A 27,768-nucleotide genomic window follows, 5' to 3' on the forward strand; every position below is an offset into this window, starting at 1 on the left:
CTAGTGAAACACAGCAAAAGGCGCACGGCAGAGCAGGAACAAGACACGTCATGAGTCGCTGTTCTTGTACTTAGAAAGAGCGCGAAGAAACACGGACACCACAAAGAAACAACACACACGAGCGCTGGAACACAACTGAATTTTATTTTCAAGGAAAGATGCTTAAATAGAAGACACGAGAGGGTGGTTACCAGGGCTGTTGCAGCGATAACCGGCAATCAGTGTGGTCGCGTCACAAAATTTCAAAAACAGGAACGAACGAAGTAAGCGATAAAAATACAGTGGAAAGAGCCGAAAAAAGGTAGTCATGTGAACGTAGCAAAAACAAGACAAATGAAAAATTACCCCAAAAAAAGGGGGGGTGGGGGGAATGCGTTAAAACCATGAGGGACACAGATGGGAAAATACAAGTGAAACAGAAAATGAAAGACGTAAAAGCTTTAATAAGGTGCCTAAAAAAAAAGGGGGGGGGGGGGGGTTAAAAGCGTTAAAATCTTTTAAGACGCTGCGGAGGATAAAACAAGATAAAGGCAAAATAAATTTCAGCTCTGAGTCAGCCCTCGTGTGGGTCGTTTCTTCGTGGTGTCCGTGTTTCTTCGCGCTGTTTTTAAGTGCAATGCATTACCAACTAGCCCAGAACCTTGCTCTTCTCGCTGTTCTTGCTTCTTGTTCCTGCGCGCTGCGTTTACCCTTTGTTACGCTTCGGTAATGCCGCCGTGTTATTCCACGCAGGGACCCCCCCCCCCCCCCCCCCCCCCCAGTATTTCAAAGAGCAATCATTTCATTACATTAAAGATCATTGATTATAAATTAGAGGAAAAGGCAAGCAAATGCCGCCCGGTGGGATCCGAACCCTGGTCCTCTGCATGTGGCGTATGGTTCTTTACCATGTGAGCTACGGCGGACACTGGCTACCTTTCTACTTTCGAATGCATGTATGTTGCGTGCAGCCTAATCTTGAAAGTGCTGGCTGGCGCCACCCTCGATCATAGCGGCGGACGTAGAAGGTCCTGTAATGCCACAAGTGAGAAATGGAATGTGATCGAACGGAAGGGACAGCGGAGATGAAGGTTGTGAGGACCCAGTGTGATCAGATTCGAATGTTAGTCCAATGTTGACGAGAAATGATTCGACTGTGTGTCAAACAACATCATGTTACTGCGCGTGGCAAAGCCATTTAAGCCATGATGTTTCGCGCTCCGCCGCAAATGCCGGTTAATTTTTATTTTTTTTCTTCCTGATGTTCACTAGCGCCGACGGGGTCTTGGCGCACAAGTTGAGGCACGCCATCAATCTAAGAAATCTCACAAAAGTCCACATGTGCAATATAGTACGAGAGATTACAAACTGGAGCCCGGAAGCACGTTTGGCTGAAAATGGAGTCACGTACCGTAGGCCTCCTTTTTCGTCTACTCCGCAACCGCGCCAGGGATAGGAAACTTCAGAGTTTCAGTTTCAGCTACTTCAGCGCATCTAACGAAAGGAGGAGAGCAGAAAAGAGAATAAGAAGAAAAGAGAGCGGAAGGGACTCGAAAGGTTACCTGTCGCTAATGGCGAAACACTGAATCACATGGCATTTATAACGAACGTAACTGCAACATGGCAACCCTTAGTTCTATTTATTAACGCAAAAGCAAGCCAAGAGTATCCACACCTCTCCAAATATTTCAGCACCTTAAGGAAGACAATGCAAGTGCTTGACGAGCTCCATTCCTGCTGCAGCTGACGCTTTAACCAACTTACCTCAACGAAATCTATGCTACAGATTGCAGAGGGAGATGTATTTCTTAATAACCACAAACCAAGATAGCGAGGTAGGCTGGAGCCTCGGGGTGCTTAGCCGGCGCTTCGACAAGAGCACTTGTCTTCGCCGAGACGAAGACAAGTCGTCTTGTCGAAACGTCAGCTAAGCACCCTGAGGCTCCCTCTCCCGTGTTCACTTTGTACTACCTGAACAGAGGTAAAAACTTTATATTGTTTATGGCGTCCTCATGAACCGTGAGGTCGCTAAAGGGTGCAAAGCAGTTTTTTCACATGGTGTATACCTGCCGCGGTGGCTCAGTGGTTAAGGCGCTCGGCTACTGATCCGGAGTCCCCGGGTTCGAACCCGACAGCGGCGGCTGCGTTTCGATGGAGGTGAAACGCTAAGGCGCCCGTGTGCTGTGCGATGTCCGTGCACGTTAAAGATCCCCAGGTGGTCGAAATTATTCCGGAGCCCTCCACTACGGCACCTCTTCCTTTCTTCTCTCAGTCCCTCCTTTATCCCTTCCCTTACGGCACGGTTCAGGTGTGCGCCGATATGCGAGACAGATAGTGCGCAATTTCCTTTCACCAAAAAACCATTTTCAATTTTCATATGGTATCGCAGGACCTCGCAATGGGCGTTGTCGCTGCACCGAGAGGAGTGGGAAAGGTTGCACCAATACTGCAAGAAAACAATGCGGCGGGAAAAACACTCTTGATCGGTGGCGACAACGTGAAAAAGCCCTTTTATTTTCAGCGACAAGACCGAAGAACGGTGAGAGCGGTGACTACCAAGTGAAGAAATGTAACACAAAAGAACGGAGATCTTCGCGGATGCACTACTTAAATGTACACTAAGAAGGATTCTGAGCTCGTATCATAACCGCGGGAACTCGATCTGCACGCTGTGAGAATTCTTAGAAACATCGAATTATTGTCCTGTGTGGCCGATTTTCTGATTAAAAGGATTTAAAATACCGGCTCCCACCTTTTGTTTCTTTAACTGACCTATGAGAAGAGTCAACGAACGCGTGGAGTGCTTTGGAGAAACGAGTGGCTCCAACCCGATCGGAACAGTTACATGCACTGGAGCGCATAGTTTGGTGCGAGCCGTCGGGGCCCATGAAGGAATAGTTTTTGCTCTTTCGGGCTCGTTCGTGTTCAAGCGTTGTGCTCAAAGTCCGCGTTCAAACAATAGCGGAGACAGAGGAGGCGTTGAGAAGTATGGCAGCGCATGCAGCAGTCAGCCTCTTATCGCTTTTCAAGCCACTGCATTCGCGTACTGTGACTGCTGACGGCGCGCCAAGCGGATGTTTTAGTTAGATTGCTTGACTTCATACGTAATCAGCTCTCGTGCCGTCTTGTTCTTCTAGTAGTCAATAATAGAATTTTTTTCGTTTCACACAGTTACTGTACACTGTGAAGCTAATCACGAGAACCAACTATAAGCTCAAGAATTTGGACGTTTCTGACTTGTTTATAGCCAAACATTGCAAAGCTGATTTTGTTTACTATTATGATAGTCAGCGGAGCAATACAAGCCGCCGCAGTACAAGTCAGCAATACAAGGCGCCCCTTACGGTGTCAAGAGATATGCCCTCACTTTCCATGCGATCGACTGCCACGTCCACGCCGTGCACAGTGCAAGCAAAAGATCTCTAGAAACCAGAGCTCTCTCCGCTGCAGAACCGCGCAAAGGAGCGCCTGTTGAATCTGTCAGAGAACCCGACATGCGTGCGCTTCGCACGCTATTTTCTTCTAGGGCGCTTCCGGTCGCTCTGGCAGCGCGTGAAATGCAAGCAGTTGTCGCGTAGGCCGGAGAATGACCTTGAACGACCTCCAACCCAACCAAGGGTAGCCGTGTATGATCATATGGTACAGTTATGGTGTCGAACCCTTGACCACTGACCTTTAGTTGACCTTTGACCTCTCACCTGTAGTTGACCTCTGACATAGGGTGATTTTTGGCCTTAAGAACATCTGGTGGGGTGATGTGAAGCAGCCGAGCGTGTAGCGTAGCTGCCATGGACGAGCGTGAGACACTTAGCAAGCGTCCCTTGCTTTTCGCTGAATTCCAGAGTTAGCCAAGTTAAGCCACTGCCAATTTTTTACATACAGCTCAGAGCGTAATTGTACAATCCCAAGGCAAACAACGATATTTGGGCTAATATGATCAGATTCGATGCTCTGTCACTCCTAAAATACGAAAAACAACGCGAATAGACTTCTAGGCCATACCTGAGCCCACTGTGCATGTGGCTGCGCTGTGGCCGTTTCATTCGTGTAACCTCAAAAACTCACAACGGCTGATATGCATGTGGTGTAGTAAGTTTTTTGCACTACGAATCACGCACGTTATTTTAGCAGAATTTCGTGCCATGCAGACAGGGGAAAGGGACGCAGAATTCTGAACAAGATAGCTTTTAACTAGGAATGCTTTTGTGTTTAAAGTAAAGAAAAATAACGTTAACTCCAAAACAATTGTAATGTGTATCATTCTGGGGATATCTTTTAGAAGAAAGGGGTCAGTAGAAAGCGCATAGGTATATTTTTCCTTTTTTTTCATACTTCTAGCTGACTTTTAACAGAGGAATATAATATTATTGCTTATAGCAGCATTTCTTGTTTCATACGGGCGGTCCAATGAGCCAACTTCGAGCGAATCGCACATTGCGCTGGTAAAAAAAAAACACACATTTTGCTGACCTCTTTCAGTGAAGGAAATACCGTTTTGGACCTAATCAAACCGAATATATTTTCTAGGCGCATAAGCTGTAATATGCAATTGTTCATCAAAATATAAATCTCTGCAGAACATTATTAACAGATGTTACCTGGAAGCAACCAGCACCGCATTGCGCCTATGATTTCAGGCCGAGAGATCAGCCGCTCAGCTGCCTCGACAAAGATTTTCGTGTCGTGGGCATGACGTTTTGTGAGTACGCGACACATGTGCAGACAAGTGGCTAGCCCGGTAATTAATAAAAAAGCGATGATGTGAAGTCAGAAATAAGGTTTAAAGGGTTTGATGTCCACTCTGTCGCGCTTTCATTAGCTTTTTGTGAATCTGCTTTACAAACGTTCCTAGCAGCACGGGTGGATCTGCAGAGGCTGGGTGAAGAAACGCTGCGTTGCCAAATATTTAATCTAAGTAAAATAAATAAACCAATCGAGACAGCGAGTGTACTACGAAAGTCACGATGTCACAAAGAGCAGAGGATTTCTTAAATGCTTTGACACGCAGCCAGCCTTGGGAACCATGGCAAGATCTGACAACATTTACTGCACTTAAGAATTCTTACTGGCTGCATGAACAACAGCTGTGACCAATGCATTAGATTTCGCTACATGGATTTTAACCTTGATCTCGGATAAAATGCTTGGTCTTGCACACTTCTTATTCGGTAGATGACTCCATTTATGTACTTTTTTGTCTCCACTGGCCCGGGCTGCTTTTCAGCATTATTAAAAACTACGCAGCGCATTGGGTTTGCTTCTAGATCACACGCAGTGCGTATCATTGTGCGTCGTCATCGTTCCAACACTTCTTGACAGTGTTAGAAACCCTAATCGTCACTCGTCTGAAACGTTTGACTCACATGAAATGCTTTGGAGAGTTCATCGTGGCTTGAAAGAAAACGTATTGGGATGTGGGAGAGGCTATACATGCGCTCCGCACAGGTCACTGACCAGCACTTGACTGCGCTCAGCCTTGTCACGAATGCACACAATGAATTCCGGTTCGTTTCTTTCATGAAGGTACTTTATCCTGATGGTGCGGTTCAACGTGTTTTTCCTGCTATGAAGCAGAAAACGCCCCAAAAGTCGTACACGTTTTAGTGAGCACGGATGCCCATATGAGTCTCTGTACACTGAACCAGCAGTACAGACATGACTAGGCCTTGATTTGAGAACATGCAATTTTTGACACATCACCGAGCCCCAATTGACTTCCAGCATTCTGTATTGAGTCTGCGATGAGGAAAAGATACGTCTAGGGTGAGCAGTTTTAAATAGTTTAATGCCCCGAAGTACATAACGTACATCTATATGTATAGAGAGTTCCTAAAAGTGACAGTCATAAATAACCAGAGGCAGCGCGGCACCTACAGTTCTTCGACGCCATCACAGTTATTAGGGAGTAAACAGAACGCACAAAAAATAATAACAAGACACTAAACAGTTCCTGGAAGCACGACTAATATGGAAGCGTAGTTATGTACACATAAAATCATCAAATATTAGAACATTGGTAAAAGTCGTAGTGAGAGCGACGCTTTGGCTTCGAGCTTCACTCCGGTTCTCTACAAAGGGCCAGGGTCCGCACATTCGTCGAAAAAGTCAGCGGCCAATGCTCTCTGGTCCTCCGAAGGCCCTGCGTCAGAAGCAAAAAGAAAACAAAAAAAGGCTCATAAACAACTTTCATTCAGGTGAGCTCGTCTTGCTGCGCACAGCTTGTTTTCCACAGAAAAAAAAAAACACCGCATAAATCTATCGCCGTGAAACGAAATTGGCACGGGCACCACAAACGACAACAGTGAAACGCTGTGTAAGATACATAATTCTGCAAATACGCAGTCCCCATAGTGTACGGATATCTACACACTCTCCGTATGCTTTCCGCAAGCTTTCTGTTACATTTTCGCATGGTGTGCATGACGTCATAATGAGTCACCAAGTACTGTACTTTTTGATACCCGTAAAAGCGCGCGCGTTTCATCCGAGTCGTGCGGACAACATACGTACTTAAGATAACTGTCTGGCAGAGCGTTTCTCGAAATGGAAGATGGAAAGAGAAAATGTTTATGAAACCGTTTGCCCCAGGTAAAGGCTGAGGATAACGAGGAAGAAGGAAGGCAGGGATGTTAACCAGAAGGGTGTTCTGGGTGGCTGCCCTGCACTCTGAAAGAGGGATGATGGGATTGAGAAGGCAAAGAGAGAAAGGGCGAGGAACATAGTCACAATTGGTCCCTCAAGGTCGCGCAGAGGGCTCTTTTAAGGCGGGGGTGTAATCCCAGCTTTTGCTTGCCGAATATATTGCGCTCGACGGGTAGTTAAATATGTGTCCAGAGCGCACTTTGTGCAGAACCGCCCCCGTCTGTTTGTAAATGAAAGCAACCTATAAACGCATGCCAAGCCGAAGCACAGCTCTAGCATGTCACCACTGTGAACTGTGCCTGCGTCCGAACAATGCGGTAAGTGAAAGCGTTCGAAAGCGAACAAAACTGCTGCTCAAATTCGGCAAAGAGAACGTAATACCCCTGTCGCACGGGCACTTTCGATCCTCATTGAACTCGATCTGCATCGCGATTTTCGAGCACGCTCGAGACATCCGGTGCTACACGGGCATTTTCGATGCTCATTGACAAGTTCCCCTCATGTGTGTTAAGTGGCGTCAAATGTTCCGCCGACAGTCATAACATGGCGATTTCCGGCAACACTGTGCAGTCGCGGCAGCGGCAGCCAAATCCGTAGCCAAATCGGTACATCTGCGTATCTGCGTGAGGTTTCTAAACTTGTGGCGCACCTCTGCTGCTGTGCGATGCAACCCGAGGGCCCGCAACACCTCCGCGATTTCTGCATAGACTGCGGCGTTTCTCTTCTGGCGCCGCAAATCATTTAGGCAATCCTGCCAGCAGTCGACGGGAGCGGCTGTCTCGCGCTCGTTCCACAGTTTCCGTGCCGACGAGCAGGAAGACGCCATCTTTGTTTACACTGACGGCGAAGCTTGGAGCGTGGTGTCGAGATTATTTTCAAATGTTTGCATATAAGCAGGCATAGTACCTGAAAAATGTTCTTACATTTTAATCAATTACAACAACAGCAATTGTGGTTTTGTTTTGTAAACTTGTGTATTTTTGTAGCTTCATGAGAGTGAGAGTGCTTTCAATTGTTCTTGTAACCTCAAGCACTTTTGAGGAATCGGCATCGAGTCAAGCAGGATCGAGCTCGATTGCGCTTGAAAGTGGCCGTGTGACAACCGCCGCTCTGCATTGAGTTCGATGAGCATTGACTCAGTGAGGATCGAAAGTGCCCGTGTGACAGGGGTATTAGAGTAGACCTTCGATGCCCCGAAAGCCAAGTACAATAACCTTGCGACAGCTTTCTCTGCGGCAGCACTGGCAGGAACGGTACCCTACCCGAGGTTGGGCGTTGGCTAGGAAAACATTACATTTTGCTCCCCCAACTATATTGTGCTCTGACGGACAAGAATATAGAGCCGAAAAATTAAAATCGTCTTGTAGTTTGAGACAAGATTTTTGCTGAGTCGCATTGGCCCTGTTGGTAATGTTTTCTTTCATGACGAATGACGCAGTGAGCGGACACACAATCTTTTGTTGGAAGTAAAGGACAGCAATATGCGCCGCAGTTGGTGCCAGCTCTTCGTTCTAGACGCACATAACTCAATGTATGCGCAGTGACGTTATTAAGACAATTGATTCGGCAGTAAGCTGAACTATAAACGTACATGCAGCTTGAACTCAAAGGATGTAGTTTTGGCGCTCGAGATGCCAATAGAGAATCCATTACACAAGCACACTATCAGCTTCCAGCAGCAGTAGAAAACACGACTTTTTCTTCCTATGTACGCCAGCGTCGCTTGCGGCTGTTCAATGTGTGTTCATCGTCTGCGTGATAGAATCGGTTTGTGGGTTTCATCGTCTAGAAGCTGCAGGCCATAGGTAAGTCGCAATAGAAGGCTCCGTGCACCGGACACGGCCATTTTTGCACTAACCCTTCATCAAAATGCGCCCGGAAAGCCTGTGATTTGATGAGAGCTTGGGTTGAGCAGACCAACGCCATGGCTACTTAGCGACCGTGGAGAATGCGTGACATAACATAGGACTGGCAGAACAAACATGTGGAATGAAATCAAGTTCAAGATAACTTTATTGCCGTCGACGTAGAGGACCCTCCGCTCCCTCAGTCAGACCCTAGGGGGCCTCCAACTGAGAGGGAGCCCCGCAGGGGGACGCCCTCCGGAGACCGGAAGAGAGCATCCCAGGTTTCTTTCTCTGTGGTTCCATCAATTGGGACATTTCGAAATGAGATGATCCTGATTAGCTGTTATTCCGCATTTGGTGCAGAACTTTGGAGGTTCCTCTCCCTCCACGTATAGATAAGGGGGCAAGAATCGGTTGGTTTGTAATGTTCTCCAGTCTCTGCACTCCTTAGGTGTGAGAGACCGATCTGAGGGTGGGAGGTCCAGTCTGTCATCCCTGTATTCAGCCGTGATTTCCGTGCACGTGATAAGCGGGTCCCTCGAACCGGGTAAGGGTGATTCCACGGCCGCCGGGTGTAGATATCGCAGGCGAGACTGTTAGCAGCCTCATTGCCTAGAATGCCTTCGTGAGCCAGGACCCATATGATGGAGATCTCTCTATGCGTGACCGATTGTCCAAGATCTTAACCGCTTCTTTCGAAGCGATCCCGTTATTAAAGTTTCTTGTAATTCGAAATAACTTAATTTCAAACTCCCGCTTATTCAAACTTCCGCTTCGATGCCGTCAGCATCACGCGTATTTGAGCGCGAGAAACCATTCTTTAATTCGAACGTTTGAAGGTATGCAACGTATACATCGAACAGCTACGCTGTAACATAAAAAACACTCTAAGGCGACCCACGGTGGATCTCGCCGGAAGAGCGGGCTTGCTGTGCTGCAGGCCGTTTTTCCACGCCTGGCGTCGAGCGGGCGCCGCCGGGCGAATATCGCCAACTTCCCGCCGTGAGAACGGTCCATATAACTCGGCCTTTAATATCTCCAGATTCCACGCCGGTTAGTGCGGTATTTCCTACGACCGCCAGGATGCCGCCACGCAAATTTGGCCATCGGCAGGGAGCTACAAGCACGAGGTAAGGTGGCCAGTAAAATGTAGAAAAAACAAGACGCAGGACAATGAACGCGCATCTGCATGGCGCCTTGTAATCCAGCATCTCTTTGACATACATACAGGTGATGACCTCCACTCGCGCCCTGCGTGGTAGGGTGTAACTGCCTGCAGAGCCCTTGCACGAAAGCTGCAATCAAGAAGGTGCAAAGGTGGACACGATTAGGTGCTTATTTCATTGCGATGTTAATCCCTTCATTCGGTGAGCGTCGAGCAGCGTTTTCTTTTTTTTTTTCTATCACAGTGACCGCGGCACGATAGACTTTCTCCGGGGAAGGCGACAAAGGTGTCGGCCTTGTTGAGTAGCGACACCGAAAGCTGCAGCCTTGAAGTGGTCGCCATGCAGGCGGATCTGAGCCACACCAAGCGCGTAGGACACCAGCAGTCACCTGTGATGGCGGGCCTGGCAGTATAGACGTACTCACGGTGGGCAGGTGGTGGTGTGATGTACAACTATCAATGCTCTTAGCTTAGTGGGAGGGCGTAATGCATAATAGTTTGCACTTCACTTTTTGGTTCCGCCTTTATTTTACTTGTCTTGTTTTGCCTTTTCCGCTTTTCGGTTATATATATATTTTTCTCTGGTTATCCTTCCAGTTATTTTCTGCTAACCTTCTGGCATCGTTCGTTTCCATTGAACAAAGCATATTCCTACGCCTCATCCTCTACAGCATGCGAAAAAAGTAAGCCTTTTTTTTTGCGAATTTATTTGCAGTTTTAAATACTAGTTTTCCCTGCCCATTTCACCTTATCGTCCCTTATGTCTGGTTTTCATTGTCTCGTTTTTGGCTTCTGCTTTTCTTTTCCTCTGTTCCTGCTCTTTAGACGACCCTCGAGAAAACCGGTTTTCTGGGCTGTGAGGAAAATGTCGGGGGCCTCAATCCAAATCTTTCCTGCACAACGAGCTCAGCCCAGTGCCCGGTATGGCGGCGCCCATAGACCTCTCTTTGAAAAGTATTCTGGCAACCCTCTGCAGACTGCGTTCTCCTCCTCTTCTGCGTTGAAATCGTTCACTTCGGCTCCTTCCAGCATTCCTTTTTTTGCTTTTGCAGACTTGAAGCGCTTAGTTCAGAAGTTGGCCCCCGGTTATTGTTTTCCTAAATCCCCGCCTTTCAGACATTTCCTCCCCGACTGCTTAGGTGCTTTTCATTGTAATTGCCTTTTAACCTGGAAAAGCACTGCTGGAACTGGCTCCTTCTGAGTTGCACTTGTTTCTCTTGAATTATCTGAGTTCACTACACCAAAGGAAATATTTATGATTATTGCGCTCATAAATCATAACTATAATCATAAATATTTCAATAATTATAATAATCAATAATCATAAGCAAAAACACCATTGACCAATTAGGCATCTAAAACCAGTGTGTAAATTCCACTCACGCAGCGCAACAGGCCCATACAAACGTCAGTCAGACGTTCGATAGCGTTAGGCAGCGGACGGCCCCAGTCATGCAAGGTAAATTAGAGCTATCACCTTGCAATGCATCATTTATTGTGTCCCATGAAGTTAATTTTCGTTAAGTTATCTACGCAGAGCATCTTGGAACTTTTCGAGGATCGCTAAGTACTTAGGTGATCGCAATGGTCATTTGGCTCAGATTTCGTACAACACAACAAAGCTCGCATGGTTCGTAAGCAAAATATGGCTGGGCACAAATAAGCCCCTGATCATGAATATTAAACATATTTTACGTTCTCTTGTGCATCATACACTTATGTGGAAAAAAAGTCGTTTTTCGGAAAACAAGGGCGGCGAACTAATGACATTCTCGGCAGTGCTGAATCAGCAATGTCGCCCTTCTGGTGCGCAGCCTGAGCGATGTTTAAAACCATGCGCAGTTGACGAAGATGTGGCGACATACCACTGTTCTGCTGCATGCGGTTGAATCAGTCTCGAGAAATTGTTCGCCTGTGTGTTCAAGCATTCTAAGGAAGATAGTGCGTCACGTTGAAACATACTGTGTCGACCCTGGCGCAGTAGAAGTGCCGCAGCATTAGATATCGACTAAATGCGACTACATTCTGCCTGCACTCGTTCATGTAGTTGTCGAAGTCGATGTCGTATATCAGGACGCATAGCTGCGTTCTGTTCCCAAGATTAGACATCTTGGTTTTGAGAGCTGCGAGGTCGTCCAAAGCGTACGTGACGTTCAGGTTAGGACCAGACGTTTTCCTCAGCACGCAGCCCGGACGGTTATCCACCACATCGTTGAAGCTCAGCTGTGAGTCGCATGCCTCGAACAATGCCATGTAGCCTTCAACAGTGGAGACGGGCTGTGGAGGTGCGGGCTGTTCCAGTCGGTACCCTTGGCGAGCGTTCAGGGCTAAGGACAAGCTTATGCATAGTCCTTCGTATTTCTGGGGTTCCGGCGCATTTGGGACAGGAATTGGCGGCCGAAAGAACGGTTTGACGCGCTCAACATTGGAGCGGAAAACGTTAGCAGAGTTTGCACAGTAATCGTCAAAATCCTTAGAGGGCGACGCCTGGTGGGTTTTGAAGAACGTCATGTTCAGGCGGGTCCGGAGCAGACGAAAAAACTGCATTTCGTGCAGTTGTTGGGGGTCCACCATTGCAGCAATCTTGAACGGGGGACTGCCCTCGTTGAGAGACATCAGACGCCTCAGGCTGTCAATGAATTCGCCCAGCCGCGGCACGCTTCCACCGAAGGCGGTCTCGCAGACGGGCTCGTTCGCCACCCAGTGCAGGACAATGCCGGACAGGTTGTAGCGACGGTATGCTTGGTACACCTCCTGCACCAGCCGGTGTCGTACGGTGTCATCTTTTCCGACCGCGTGAAAGTCACCGCTGTCTTCGCGGTAGCCGCCCAGAGCGAGGGATAAGTCCACCCTGGATCTTTGGTTCCGCGCGACCTCATGGATAGCGGACAGCCCAAAACGTTCATCGAATTCCTTTGCTCTGCTGGTAAGGTTGCCGCGAGGTATTCTCCAGGACCAGTACACTATGTTTGGACACAAGGCAAACGGCAGATGCGGCGGCAGAAAGTAGTAACGTTTAGGGCGTCTAAAACGCGTCATATTGTAGATGCAGTACACGGGTTGATTTCGGCCGCCTTCGGGGTACGCCTCTGGGTAAATCAATCGTTCGTGGAACACGTCTGTCAGGTTAATACCACCTGGTACATTGGGACTCTCCTTCTGACAGCTGGTGCCAGTTGGCCTGGGCGCCTCCGTGGTCGGAGGCGCCGACGTTGTCGCTGCGGCGGTCGTCATCAAAGTGGTCGCGGCCGTTGACGGACCCGTTGCAATCTGCGATGAAACGGAGACTTGTTGCGTGTACACAATGAAACTCGCCTTGATGAACGGAAGCAGGAAGAATCCGACGGGAACTGCCAGCGTGGCGATGCTCACGAAGCAGAAAGCCCACACAGTGACTAAGTAGCCGGGGGTGGGATACCGTCGGACGTTCACCCCGTTGTCTGTGTTCGAGGTCGAAACGTTGTCACCGTCTCGGTGTCTTCTGGAGCCCTGCCTGCGCCCGTCACGGCGCATCTGGTCATCGCCAACGTTACCCTCATGGCCCATTGGCGGACGCTGTGGCGGCCACGGCGCTGCCGATTCCATAGCAGCTCCAGGCGCGGTGGCTCGCTGGTTTCCCGGGTTTCCAGGGCCTCCTCCGCCGCCATACATTGGAAGCGGCCGCCTCGCTGCTCCTTTCTCGTTTCGCTAAGCCCCCTTTAAGAAGGCTGGCCAACCTCTTCGTCGCAGTACTCAGGGTGCGGTCGCACGAAAGGGGATGCAGCAAGCTACCTGCCGCAGTCACTGCCTGGAACTGGGCTGGTCAGAATTCTCGAGAGAACACAGCCTTGACGAAAGACGCAGAAGGGCGCGTCACGAGGAAGCACGGGCTTTCCAGTTTCTATGATGATTACTGCCAATGTGAAGAAGAGGATGCTTTGATGCTTTAGAACGGCAGACGGTAAGGGTGGATTGCAAGAAACGTGAAGAACAAGTAGCATAAAATAATAATTAGTTAAGCATAATCAGAACCAAGTAGCGCGTTAAAACAATGACAAGGTAGTCAAGCTGGAAACTTCGACTGAATTTTCGCTTGCTATCGGCAATAATGGCAAAGTTTAATCAGCCGACGCAAAGTGAACGCACGAATCGCATTTGCAGGTTTTATTAAATTGCGAAAATTTGTTTAAATTTTGCGGCCAGTGAATATTTGGCCGAAAATTCTATGGCGAGTTCATGCACTGTAAAAGCTTGTTTCGAAATGTCTGAAAAACAAAACGCTATGATCACATAAGCTTACGTACAGCGTCAATTTTATTTTAAGAGCGAAGAAAACAAGCTAATGCTGTCACACCACAAATGACTCCGCACATTCTTATATTGATGACATCCATGATAAGTATCCGCATTGACAAAAAAAAACCGGCTGGGAAGGGCTATATTGCATTGCGTTGTCAGCGGTTAATGAAACATCGCACTGACAGTTATTGTCCCTTACTTCGAAACATTGCCTACGCGTATGATCTAAGCTGATGGGAGAGTGAGTGAGGCTCTATTATTCACTGTTTCCAAAGAAGATAACGGGATAGCACGAAGCAAAGTAAGACTGCGAAATTAGATAACTTAAGCACCTGAATTCAAATAGCAATTTGCTGAGCGGTCTGTAGAGAACGTTTCGTAATGTGCCTTCAGAGATTCATAGAAAACCCTGTTGGTTGTCATATAGAGTGCAATGAATTGAGACGGATACCGAAACTGAAGCAATAGGGTTTAGGGCATGGCCATAGCAGTGCTTGTGTTCGAGTCTTACATTAAGACGGTTAGTAAAACGCGGTCAATAGGGTCCAGGGCAAAGCAATACAAGTACTTTTGTCCCAGTCTTACATAAACTATATGACGACTCAGCGTATCAAAGCTTTGGTAGGCCTACTAGAGTCGGTAAGGCAAGAATTTGCTACTCGAAATATTAGTACGAAACCACTCACACGCTCACTAACACCGACCAAGAATCTTGTCTCGAACTTTCTTGTGCCGTTGCCTAGCAACAGCGACGCCACGTTCTTTCAGTAATACTGCCAGCGCTTTCGCACTATAATCGGTTTAACCAAATTAAAACCCGGACACTTTTGAATCTCGTTTATTCCGATCCAGCAAGGCATGTTCGATTGACAAGCTTCGGCTCAAGCCGTTCTGACACTCCGCAATACAATCACCGCTCTGAAAAGATACGGAAACGATAGTGATGGAGTAGGCGCTGGAATCACTTCGATATGAACAGCAACAGGCAGACAGGCCAGTGATTACCAATGTAAATGCTATCGCCACTCTCACAGGCAGCTGGATCCAAATATTTTGTCCATCGATCTGCTGGCCCTAAACTGAAAGGTACAATTCGCACCAGAAAGGGAGGAGCAGACTATTCAATCGTCTCTCACGCTAAAGTATACACCTCGCCCGCCATTGTCACTTCGCTAATTGTGTCGGCGCGTGGCGGCACAAAATGCTGGCTAACTACAGACCGCTCGAAAAAGCGAACACTTTCGATAATTGAGCGCCTAAATATTTCACGCCTGTCAAAAGCATAGCATAGCATCAAAAGCATAGCTGCGACAATTGCAAGACAAAGGATTCTCCCCTATCCCAACTTGAAGTTCAAAGTTTATTTCTGTTTCCATAAGACGTGAGCCACCCGGGACAAAAAGTGTGCAATAGCTCATTTGACGGCGCTCAGGCCACATTACATGGCAAAAACGGGAGTTGTGAAGAAAAAATTTGGCGCACCTTCAGTGCAGGCAGTTATTAATACGTAGTAGCGTTGCTTACAGTGCATTTGCAATATGCAGGGTGTTTCACCAAATACTTTACAGAATTTTTAAATATAGGGTTTTCAGTTAGAAGGGCACTTTTTTCGGCATAGCATTGTCTGCGGTGTAGCACGTCAGAATACAGCAGACGTGCTAATAGACTGGTTAACTAATACTGAATAGTTAATTTGTAACTATTACTGTTAGGCTCTCTAATTATTGTGAAGCGTGTAGCCAACCGTAAATAATATCGATATCATTCGTTAGAATTTCGAGAAAACCGTTACCCTCGGCGCTGTGACCCAACAAATTTTAGCTATTTCGACGAGTTACGTGCACTGGAGAGGTTGCTTTGCCTGCAAGCTTCTCGGAAGAGCATGTATTTTGGCGCGATTTAACCAGAATTTGTTTTTGAAAATCTAAAAACTGATATGGATATTAGTACAGTGGGCTACACGGTCTTCAGTAATTAACAAGCCTAACGTATAATAGTTAAAAATTAACTATTCAATATTAGTTAACTGACCTGCAAGTTAGCACGTTTTAGCTGCATTCTGGTGCACTGCACCGCTGAAAATGCTATGCAGAAAAAAGCGCTCTTCTAACTCAAGAAGCCTAGTTTAAAAAATTGGGTAAAATCTTGGGCTAACCACCCTGTATATAGTTCTGTCCTGCGGCAACTTCAAGATAAGAAAACATCACGAAAGATGGAGCAATATGAAAACCGATTAACATCACAACAGACGCAGCATCAAATTCACGAAATAAAGCAGAGACAAAACAACAAAAAGATACAAAACACCTGAACCTGTTCTGGCCATTAGGCCCGACCCAGGCTGCCGTTTCTATGATAATATTCACGCAGGCATCGACCGTCACATGTGAACTCTTTGTCCCTACACCCCTCTCTCACATCTAGGCCATCGTGACAGTTCCATTTCAATAAAGATTACTCACTTACTCACTGTGCCAGCTGCAGGCACCTTAGACCCTCAGCAACCACCTCTTGTTTTTCTTTCCTTGTCACTTTGCATGCCCTGCATGTAAGTAGAGCCGCATGTAAGGTCCCCTGTTTAGCAGGGAGCGGCAGAAGGGCAGGTACGCTGATGAGATTAGGAGGTGTGCGTGGATAAGGTCGCCGCAGCTGGTACAGGACAGGGTTGATCGGCGGGATACCAGAGGAGCCTGTTGTCATGCGGTAGTGGACGTAGATAGACTGACGGAGTACTTTAGTTTGAGCTGGTTGCTTGTGAAGAAACATAATTGCACAAATGCGAACTGACGCAAAGAGACAAGGACGAACACAGAGAGGCCAGTCCTGTCGCTCCGTGTTCGTCGTCGTGTCTTTGCGCCATTTCGCATTTAGGCTGATGATGAAGGTGATGACATAGAGTGCCCGTGTCCATTTGTTATTCTTTGTCCCAGCTAGGATAATATTAACTCTCATTTGTTCCCTCACCCAATCTGTACTTTTCCTTCCCACGCACTTTTCTGCAAGAAAATTGCGACTGGAGTGCTTACTAACCTTCCAATTAACGCTAAAGTAAACGTGCCAAAGGCTGTGGCTTTTGATGCTTTATTGTTTTCGTTATCGACGGCTATCGGTGGCATATGAATGCTGGACGACCATACACATGTCCAAACGCGTTAACAGCTACAGACGCCTCCGCAGCGCAGCAGCGGAGCGCGCCACAGCGTATCGACCGACGAGGCCTGTACACCGACGGCGGCCGACAGGGCGCGCTCGTGCATGCTAGACACGTCTCGCGGCGCCGGCTGTCTCGCACGAGCGCCTACGGACGCGGGGAAGGGGGGGGGGCTGTAACGAAGCCTGCCCGGAAAGCGAAAGGCCGCACATGCGTTTCGATGGAGGCGAAACGCTACGGCACCCGTGCGCTGTGCGATATCAGTGCACGTTAAAGATCCCCAGGTGGTCGAAATTATTCCGGAGCCCTCCACTACGGCACCTTTCTTCCTTTCTTCTATCACTCCCTCCTTTATCCCTTCCCCCACGGCGCAGTTCAGGTGTCCAACGATATATGAGACAGATACTGCGCCATTTCCTTTCCTCAAAAACCTACTTTCATATCCGCAACTGTTCCGGTCCACTTCTGTGGCATCCCCCGTCGGTTACGTGATTACTGCATGAGCACATTTACGTCAGCTTCATTTCAAGTCTGATCGCAATAAAACATCGCGAGCTACGCCGCAAGTCATGCCTAGTGGATGCGGTTAACCATGTTTGAAGGAATAATCCAGCTACCATTCTACTGCCCCAGCACACTTGGATCTGTGCTTGAATAATTATCATCAGTAAGATAACAACCACTGCCGAACAAAGCTCTCTCTCCTACTGGTCTCTAAATGAAACTGCCCTGCGCCACTCTCGACTACACTATCAAAAGAACTTTCAAAATGGGATCCTTCAGTCACCTGACTCCAAGAATGTCTAATGCGTTTGTTTTGCCTATATGAAACTCCTATATGAAAAATGCTAGCCTGCTGCTAAACCGTATTCGAAACAAAAGTTTTGATTTAAAAATAAACACCCTTAAAAGCACAAACAAACCATTTTTTCGACATCTAAGTTAAACTTGCGGGCCAGCTGTTTTAATACGTTCGCAAGCATCGTTGCCGACGGCAGTGCCACAAGCGCTTGGTCTGAGATTATGCAATCTCCGCGTAGCGACTAATTTGCAGTATAATAACGGCACGGCACCTTCGAGTCAGACTGCGGTCGATAATTTCGAACGCCCTCGACTCTATAGCCTCGTCGAAACTGTTCGCGTGACAACGGTATTAAATTTCGCTCGCAAAGCGACACCCATAACACTCGTGCTCCTCGCCAGCCATGTGCGCGGCTTCATTCGAGGCCGCTTTCCTTTCATATAGCGAGGTTGGTTTCAAGAACTACTGCTGTGAGTATCCATGTTTGCTTCTGCAGAACTGTCTCTTCAGTTGTAACATCTGTCGCGCAGTTCAGCTGCGAGAAGCGCTGCCTTATTATGAATGTCGTTACTTCTCGGCAGTGCGTGTGTTACCAGGAAAGAAGAAAAACACAACACTCTCAGAGTACAGCCTGTGCTAAAAAGAGTTCGGCCAAGAGTTTCCACTTTCGAAACCCCGTAAAAGACACTTAACGCACCCTGACTGCCCAAGATCTCTACCGTGCAAACAATCTTCTTCGTTCTTACTCCTACGGAGCCTTCATCAAGCTTCTTGTGTACCGGGATACTGCAATCCTTGTGGACCCGACAGGATTGGTTTCGGCAAAGGCTGTAGTTGCCTAATGGAAAACTCGAACTCTGTTAAGTTACGAGTGGGGCTGCGTAATGTGAAGTCTGCTTGCAGTAATCTTTATGACAAAAGCGTCGGTAAAATATCACGCTCGCCTTACCGTCTTGTCTGACTTTGCTGTTGTCTGTCGCGCCGCATTCAAGGAACGACAATACGAAGAATTCATCGGGCCGAGCTCATGAATGAGAGAAAGAAACGAAGGAGAGTTGGATAGTGTTATCCAAGTTGGCCTGGGTGGAGTTGACGACACGCTCGAGTAAGAAGTTGGCGCGGAATTGGTGACTTAAATCACAGTAGGAATTCTACCTCTTCTTTGGGACTTGTATAAACAAACCCCGGGGATATAAGCCATTTGTACTGAGGACCACAACGACAGTAGCCCCTTATGGGAGGACCTATCCTAATCAAATATACCCTTTTGCATACGCTAAGAATACAGCGATTTGATTAATTAAACCATCAGACGCTTTGGACAAGAATGCCTCGTCAGAGCTTGTTTTGGTAACAGAAATGCCACTAGCACAGAGCCTCCAATACGACTTATTTCACCGAAAACGTTGGCGATATTGGCCAAGTTGAAGCCTGAAGTGAATTTTAGGAACCGGTAATGCATGTGTGCGTCTTTCCAATGCACGCGGATAAAGGTGGAATGCGTTCCTGTGCTGTTTTATTAAAATGATCAATTACAGAACCCTCCGCGTAGCTCCAGTGCTTTGGCGCTCCGCTGCTGATACCAAGGTGGCAGGCTCTATCCCGGGCGCGGCTGCCGCGTTTCGATGGAGGCATACAAAAACGCCCGCGTGCTGTGCAATTTCCCTGCACGTTAACCCCATAGAGGTGGTCTAAATTAATCCAGAGGCCTCCACTACAGCGTCCCTCATAGTCCATGTCTCTGCAGCGGGAGTTTAAACGCTGAAAATTACAATTTTCCATTAAAGAAAACGGTGCTCTTTTGAAGCCTAGTAATACACTCTGAGGCGCTAGTTCGTGCATAGTTTCGAAAAAGACGATGCGCAAAAGAGGCACCACAGGAGGAAGGGAGACGAAACAGGCGCAAATATATACTCTTTTCGGCTTGGTATCAGACGAGCGTGAGTGCAATGGGTAAGCTCTCATACTACAGCGTCCGTTATGTGCAGTTAAAGGGTGCTCCAGAAATGTTTAAGACGCATTCCGCACATGATGAAGAGAAAGTCGCTTTTTTCCTTGGTGGCCCAGATGTCGGCCTTCAAGCCGTTGGCTGAGGTACACTTTAACTGCGCTCGCACAAATACTCTCGCACTTTGGAGAAAAGCTAAGCTCTGAACTGGGGGACAAAAAAGGAAATGGAACGAAGATAACACCTGCATGTTCACGTCTATGCAAAGGGCGATTTGAAAATTTTGAGTGGATTGTTGAAAGAAAGATGTAAAGAGCATGAATACTGACATTTAAAAAAGCATTTCAGAAAAGGAACTCTTCTGAGTAGCTGCACAGTTATAAGAGTGCGTTTCCAGCAGCTCCAGTGAACACTGAAGGCGCAAAATTTTGGTCCGTTGAGCCTAACAAATCAACGACGTTAAGGTATAAAAGCAAGAAAGGTTTATTTTATAAATTACACCATTTTTCTCGCCGTTGAGGTTTTTTGGGAATGAACAGCACGAATACGAACGAGAGAAAATTTTCGGATACATGTGCAATATACGACCAGCTAAATTTCTCGAAACTGAACTGACCGAGCGACGTTTCCACTCATGTGTTCCAAATCAGCCCAAAGCGACTATTTATCGATTGCTACTTTCTTCGGCATTCTTGCATTCGGCTTTCCTCATCGCCAGAACTGCGTATAGTATTCAAAAGTCCTAGGAGCAAAAACAAACATTGGACATTTATATAGGTAGGAAAACCAAGGCAGAAAGGTATAGGCTGCACAGGTTGGTGTTTCAAGGTAAACACAACACGCCACCTGCTACCGGCACAGCTGAGAAAACCGACTGTTCATAGCGCGCTGCGACGCAAACTGCCGCTAAAAGTGGAATTCATGGTTGATAAAATTGTAATTTCTGTACTAACGCACCCAGAGGTGTCGCGAACACAACGTCTGCCAACCGTGGAATTATGGGTTTTCTAGGAAGTTATACAAACATGACGCTCCACGGATGGAACAACGGTGTGCGGGTCGAACAATTTTTACGACGTGCGCATTTTGCGAATGTTTTCAGGATAAGCATATAATGAATTAATTCACTTTTGCCGCTGTGAGGTAAGGCGCAGTGAACGAATCCGGTCAGTCCACTGAAGGAAACAAGTAAAAAAGATTGTTGGAATATTCTGCCACAGCTTGGTCCAAGCTGGCAAAAACGAGCGAAGAACTGGTGGTTTTGTCAGCAGCTACTTACGGATAATCCAAACTGCCTCACTGAACATGGCCAGACCCACAGTGGTCTCGTGCATTGTTAACACTTTATAACCCTTTCTTCATAGGCGGTCTAGGCCGCCTGGAGTAAGCGTACTGCAGGCTACTGGTAATGAATAGGACAGATCATAGTAGAAATGTGCACCTTTGAGTCAAGCTTCAGACGCGTTGATAATTTTATGTCCCTTTTCTTGAAATAAGTGACCGTGCTTTATGGTCTGACTATTTTTTTTATCATCATTTAAACATATGATGATGATGATGATGAATTTTTATGGCGCAAGGGCATCCATGGCCAAAGAGCGCCATGGGTCAAAGACCCATTTTCCAAGCATTTCACCCTGAATAAGCCGAGCACCAGGCCAGGGGGAGCTTGCACCCAGACCAACCCTAGACAGTAACTCATCCATAAGGCTCGCCAATAAAGTATGCACCTACCTATCACCGGTGGGTACCCGGTGGCACTCAGGGATCGAAGCCCGCTACTCACGCATGCGAGGCGAATGCTCAATCGACTAGGCCACAGCTGCGGTGTATTAAAACATAATGAAAAGACAAACTGTCATTATGATTAGAACTGCGCTGCCGTCGGAATATACCTGCAACCGATAAACGAGATCTGTGACAAATATACGGCTAGTTTTGATTCAGCGATAGCCGCTTGAAACCACATTTGAGATTTGAACTACATATTAACGACAGGTTTCGTATCTGAGGCAGTGCGCCGGTCTGATCACCTTGACGGTGGGCAGTCCCTATCTCGCCTGTATAGTATTATGGTTCACAGAGGCGAGCTACCGGAATGGAAGGAACGCTCACAAGTCGAAAAATTAGATTTTATAATGTTTTTCAGTGTTTTGCAGGAGCATACCTAGGCATGCAATTTTTTTTTTTTTTGAGGAGCGAACTTTCGGCTGCCGGAAGGTAAATACGGCTGATCAAATGCAGTAGACAGAATCTTTAATTTGCGGCCTAATGGGATTCTTGAAGGGCGCCGAGTCCTACTCGGTAGAACATTTCTTCTCAGTAAAAATTTGATCTCCGGCTCCTTCCGACGATGAACTACAACATCAGTCCGGAAGGAAAAAGCCCATTTATGGGTGAGAAATTGAATTAAAAAATTTCCCCGCAACCTCATTCATATTTGTAACGTCCCCACCGAGCGGGACTGGTTGCCGCTGCTTTGAAGTGATTGGCAGTGTTGCATAGCATCTGCGTGAGAAATTCTGTGCCGACGCAAGTAGCATACTTGCGAAGTCCGCCTGTGATGGCGCAACCTGTATATTGTCTCTCCGACTTTTTCTAGCATACAGAAAATAAGTTTAATATTAGAATGGGCACCTTTGATATTAGAATGCATCAATGTGTTCACAGAGGCCAAATTTAATTTTTCTTAAGTGCCCCTTCAAAGAGTGCAGCGAAATCTCACTATTTGACCGTTTTTGTGCTGATCGGAGAGTTGTTCTGCTGCATGCTAGCACCCGTATACCTATACATAATCGTAGAAGTTTTAGGAAAGCAATGAATATATATAATGAAGTAAAATAAAGTTATAACACTTCAGGCACAATTACTGCTGAGTAATTTTTGCACTGCGCCCAGGCATGTTGCGTGACCTCTAATTAACTATCATTTAAATCCTTCCCTTAAAAATAGAGTTGCGCCTGCAGCTCTTCGATCAGGATGGAAAACCTTAGCCGCGCTTGAAAAAGCGGCTTGGGCAGATAATTAAAACACAACGATGTGCTCCAACTCAATTTTACCAGCACTCCGTCATTGGTTGAAAAGATTCCATGTTCCCGCCGTCGCGAAAGCTGAGCCAAAAATGAATGGAGACAACATCGGGGTGGCGTCGCTTCGCACAGTGAAGAACGAACAAAAGCAAACTGGAACCGAATCATATTACAGAATCGATATATTATCTACTCCTTGGTGTCGGGAAAGATCGGGCCCGATGAAGAGTCAAACTGGTCGTGTCGTAACACCGTATCCTAGTCGACTCGATCAGGCTCGAACTTAAGTGTCCATGGGACAGCGGCCTTAGTTAAGACTCGCTGCTCTTGTTTTGCTTGTTTTCTACAACTCGTTTGCTCTTGACCCTTTCGGTGTTCCCCTTTGCATACACGGTCACTCCTGATAGAGAAAAACTGGCGCATTTTGCACATGTGTTGGCCGGCATGACGTGGCTTCCACGCCGCGTAAACATGTCTCGTGAGTCTTCAAGCTGACCTCTCAGGTAGCCTTGGACTTCGCAAAATAAAGCAGTCCTAGCTCCTTGATTACGTAAACATATATGAAATTGCTGGCGTTATGACAAATACTTTGTTCGCGCTCTATATCCAGTTGAGTCTAGTACTCGCGCAGCTTCTAACCGAAACAAAAGTATGAATGGAACGGGAGGGATGTAACACAATTTCCATATCCGCGTAGAAACCTCTTACAAAACTGAATATTCCCGAAACCAGAAGATATAGTTAAAATAATCTCTCAAGTTGTTTGCAGTCCTGTGAAAGGTAGAGCTTTCTCTTCCAATCAATGCCAGGGAAGGCAGCAAATAGTCCCGCGAATATTTGAGCAAGTATAGCCAACGTTTCATTCGCTGCTTAAATAGCAGATAAAAGTCCGCACGAAGACAACACTGCGAAGGCTTGCTGCGTAGCGATGCGCCGCCATTTAAACATGGCGTTCGCCGAATCGGCCGAGTCCGCCGCGCGCAGCAGCTGGACAGTGGTGCTCTTTCTTTCCCAGAGATGGAGCCACCAGTCGCCAGTGAGAGGCTAGGAGGAACACATTGCGCAGCGCACGGTGTCCAGATTGCCTCAGAACGCCGCAGCTTTCACAGCGCTGCGAACGACTTCAGGGACGGAGCATAGTAATGTTAGAAAAATTAACAAGTCGACCGCAAAGTAGGCAAGGTTCCAGTCCATAAGCGAGGCATGAAATTCGTAAGCTGAAATTTTCTCGTGCTATGCGGTCCACGAACGGCAGTTGGTTCACGTAGCCCTGTGGCCCTGCTAGGGCAGAAACGTGGCCTCAGGTGCATGTTTTTAGCCGACGTTAATATTAGGATTGCTCTCGCGGCGCAAGGTTTTGAAAAAACGACCAGAAAGCAGCTACGGTTTTCTGATGACTAATGCAAGGCACGCTGGTGCTTAGTTTGCGACAAACGCGACAGTTAGAGGTACTTTTCGCCATTTTGCTTCTTCTTTCCGCTCTCTGCTTGCTGTACTTTTACTAATGCACACCTGCCAATCTTCTCCTTCATTACTGTGGAGAAGCACGCAGGTTTTCCAGTTTAAATGGTTTACATTCCGATGTTTAATATGTGTGTTTCATTATACTCAATGCATAAAAAGTTGAGCACTTCCCTAAAGGACGGCCCCCGCTACACTGTAGATCAGTCTCCAATGTAGGTGTCTATCGACGACGCTTCGGCGTAGGGTTCCAACCATTCGATCAGTGTCAACGTGCACGCAAGAAAGGATCCCTGCCGGACCGACCGCATCATTGCAGGAAACCGCTTTCTCCTGTTGCGTGTCACGCCATTCCGGAGACGTCGCCGCCATCCCCTGCCGCTCTGTCACATTCCACGGGGCTTTCTTTGAGCGGCGCGGTACTCGCTCGCCGGATATCGCAAGACTAGGCTCCATTTACTCGCGCGTCACTCGTGCGATATGAAGCCACGCGAAGACAGACCGCGTACGTGAGCCACTGTAGTCGGCCCATGGCACGACGCATCGTTCTCTGTACATTCTCAGACAGGAGAACATGTCATCATGAATAACGTCAACGCCGTCATCTTCCTCTCTCGATCTGTCGTGACCAAAACTTTGAGGTGTCACCGATTCACGCTGACAACACAGGTGGATTCTTTTTCTAGCACAGAGGCAGAAAGCATCAAAAGGAAGATCGGCAAGGCAAACCTAACTGACTGGGATGCCTTCCGCACCCACTGAAAACAACTTAAGGACGACATAAATTCGGCAGAAGATTGGAGCCAACAGCTTAGACAAATCAGGGATCTCTACACTAAAGAAGTGGATCGAACAGAACAAGCACCAGAAGTGGACAAGCGACTCCTCAGGCTCTGGGAGGCAATACGAGGCCTGACCAAGCGGTGGAAGCGCCAAAAGCTAAACAGAAAGCTAAAGAAGATTGCCGAAATCACCAGGCAAGCAGAGGAATATGTAACGCAGCTGGCAAGACAAGGGTGGCAGCAGTTTAGTACTTCGCTGAATGGCACCCTCAGCACGGCTAGAACGTGGCAGATCCTCAGAACACTCAGGGATCCGAGCAAAAGCAAGGCGGAAAGCAGCAAACCCATCCAAAGGCTAATTCATCAGTACGAAGGTACAGAAGAACAGCTGCTCCAGGCAGTACGAGAGAAATGCTACGGGAAGGACCAGGTAGACGGCTACCAAGGCGACTACCAGGGCGAAGAAAACCCAACCACGGACAGACCCATCACAAGAGAAGAGGTCGTCGAGGCCATAAGGGCAACAACGAAAAATACGGCAGCAGGGCGGACAAGATTCATAACTCGTTAATCCGAAATTTAAGCGACGAAGCAATAAGCCAACTCACCCTATACCTAAACAAACAATGGGAAGAAGGGACGGTCCCAGCGGAGTGGAAACAGGCCGTAGTCGTCATGATCCCCAAGCCCGGCAAGAAACTCCAAATTGAAAACATCAGACCGATCTCGCTAACATCATGCCTAGGCAAGCTGTACGAGAGAATAGTTACCCGATGAATACAAACGCATCTAGAAGACGGAGAATGGTACCCCAGCACCATGTTCGGATTCAGGGCAAATTTATCAACCCAAGACATCTTGCTACAACTAAAAGAAGAGGTACTCGAAACAATGCCAAAGAACGGGGAGAACGTTGGCATGGCCATAGATATTAAAGGGCATTTGGCAACGTATCCCATGCCGCCATTATGGAAGGACTTAACACCACCAACTGCGGGAAGAAGGTCCATGACTACGTTAGAAGCTTCCTCACGGACAGAACAGCGACGGTAGGCCTAGGAGACCTGCGGAGTGACACCTTTCAAATGCCATGCAAGGGCACTCCGCAAGGCTCAGTAATCTCGCCAATACTCTCTAACATAGCGATGGTCAGCCTCGCCAAGAAACTCAGCCAAGTCCAGGGGATTAGTCATGCAATGTACGTAGACGATATCACCATCTAGACCACCCAAGGCTCACTGGGGGAGAAGCAGGAGGCGCTACAAGAGGCTGCCACCTGCATTGAAGAATACACAAAACAAAGAGGACTTAAATGCTCCACGGAAAAATCTGAGCTCCTCAGAGTGGGTAGGCACCCTACGGATGCTCCACTCGAAATAAAACTAGAGGGCCAGAACATCCCGGAACAAAAGATGATCAGAATCCTCGGCATGTGGATGCAAGGAAGCCGGAAGTGCAGTCATACACTCAGCCTGCTAAGCAAATCGGCAGGACAAGTAGGCCGGATGATCAGCAGAGTAGCGCACAAGAGGTATGGCATGAAGGAGGAGGACACACTCAGGCTAGTCAACAGCCTAGTGGTCTGCCGGGTAACATATTCATTACCGTACCATGTGACTATCAAAGCAGAGAAGGAGCAAGCGGAGACAATACTCCGGAAGGCATACAAAACAGCTCTTCATCTCCCAAGAAATACATCCAACGACAAGCTCATGCAACTCGGAATCAGCGACACCTTCGAAGAATTAAGAGAATGCCAGCTCAAGGCACAAATACGAAGACTTAGCAACACAACGACTGGAAGGGAGCTCCTGACAAAGCTAGGTCGGGAAATAGAAAAGCCACAAAATAGCAGGGCCGCAATACCAGACCCGCTAAGAAAGAAGCTATGCATACAACCTATCCCCCGAAACATGGATCCAAACCTCCATGCTAACAGGAGACAGGCTAGGGCAGAATTTCATGAGAGGAACATGGGGCATCGGGACAACACAGTCTACACTGATGCCTCCCTATACCCCCAAACACACAAAAATAGCGCGGTAGCAGTAGTTGTAAATTACCAGGGAGAACACACCACAAGCCTCACAGCCGAAGTATCTAACATAACGGAATCAGAGGAGATTGCTGTCGCCCTGGCAGCGAATGAAGGATATAGGACAGGGAGACCCCTTAACATCTTAACGGATTCACAAGAGGCGTGCCGGAACTATACTAGAGGCAGAATTAGCACCACGGCACTCAAGATCCTCAGTAGAGCTCTGCTCCCTGAGGGACGACCGATACACAACATAATCTGGATACCGAGTCACGCAGGGATCAGGGGCAACGAAGGGGCAGACAACCTAGCTCGAGGAATGACCAGCCTAGCAGGAACGTCATTAACCCTGGAGGGGCCCCAGATTAATTGCGGGGACAGCTATTCGGAATTATTAAACCTATATAAGGGGCTAAGATTCCAATACCCCCCACCACATAAAGCATTATCCAAGGAGGAAGCCACAGGATGGCGAAGACTGCAAACAGGCTCCTTCCCAAACTTATACATATTAAACAAGACGTTCCCCACACAGTATAGCGCCAACTGTACGTGGTGCGGAGCAAAACCAACACTATACCATGTCACATGGGAGTGCGGAAGAAATCAAGCATTCCACAAACACAAAACACCAAGTGCGGAGCAA

The 27,768-nt window shown here is 47.5% G+C and overlaps 1 protein-coding gene across 2 annotated transcripts in view; it reads right to left on the reverse strand.

Annotated features, from left to right (window-relative positions):
- Nucleotides 1-5,743: 5,743 nt before the first annotated feature.
- LOC144121843 (uncharacterized) overlaps nucleotides 5,744-27,768 on the reverse strand; it is a 71,570-nt gene continuing 49,545 nt past the window's right edge. Inside the window, exons 2-3 of one of the 2 annotated variants that reach the window (XM_077655259.1) lie at nucleotides 16,374-16,453; nucleotides 5,744-6,118 (exon numbers count right to left, since the gene is read on the reverse strand). The gene's annotated coding sequence lies outside the window, so the exon portion shown is untranslated. The remainder of the gene's footprint in view (nucleotides 6,119-16,373; nucleotides 16,454-27,768) is intronic. The other variant, XM_077655258.1, reaches the window with a different exon arrangement.

The sequence above is a fragment of the Amblyomma americanum genome, chromosome 2, assembly GCF_052857255.1.
Source record: "Amblyomma americanum isolate KBUSLIRL-KWMA chromosome 2, ASM5285725v1, whole genome shotgun sequence".
NCBI classification, from domain to species: Eukaryota; Metazoa; Arthropoda; class Arachnida; order Ixodida; family Ixodidae; genus Amblyomma; species Amblyomma americanum.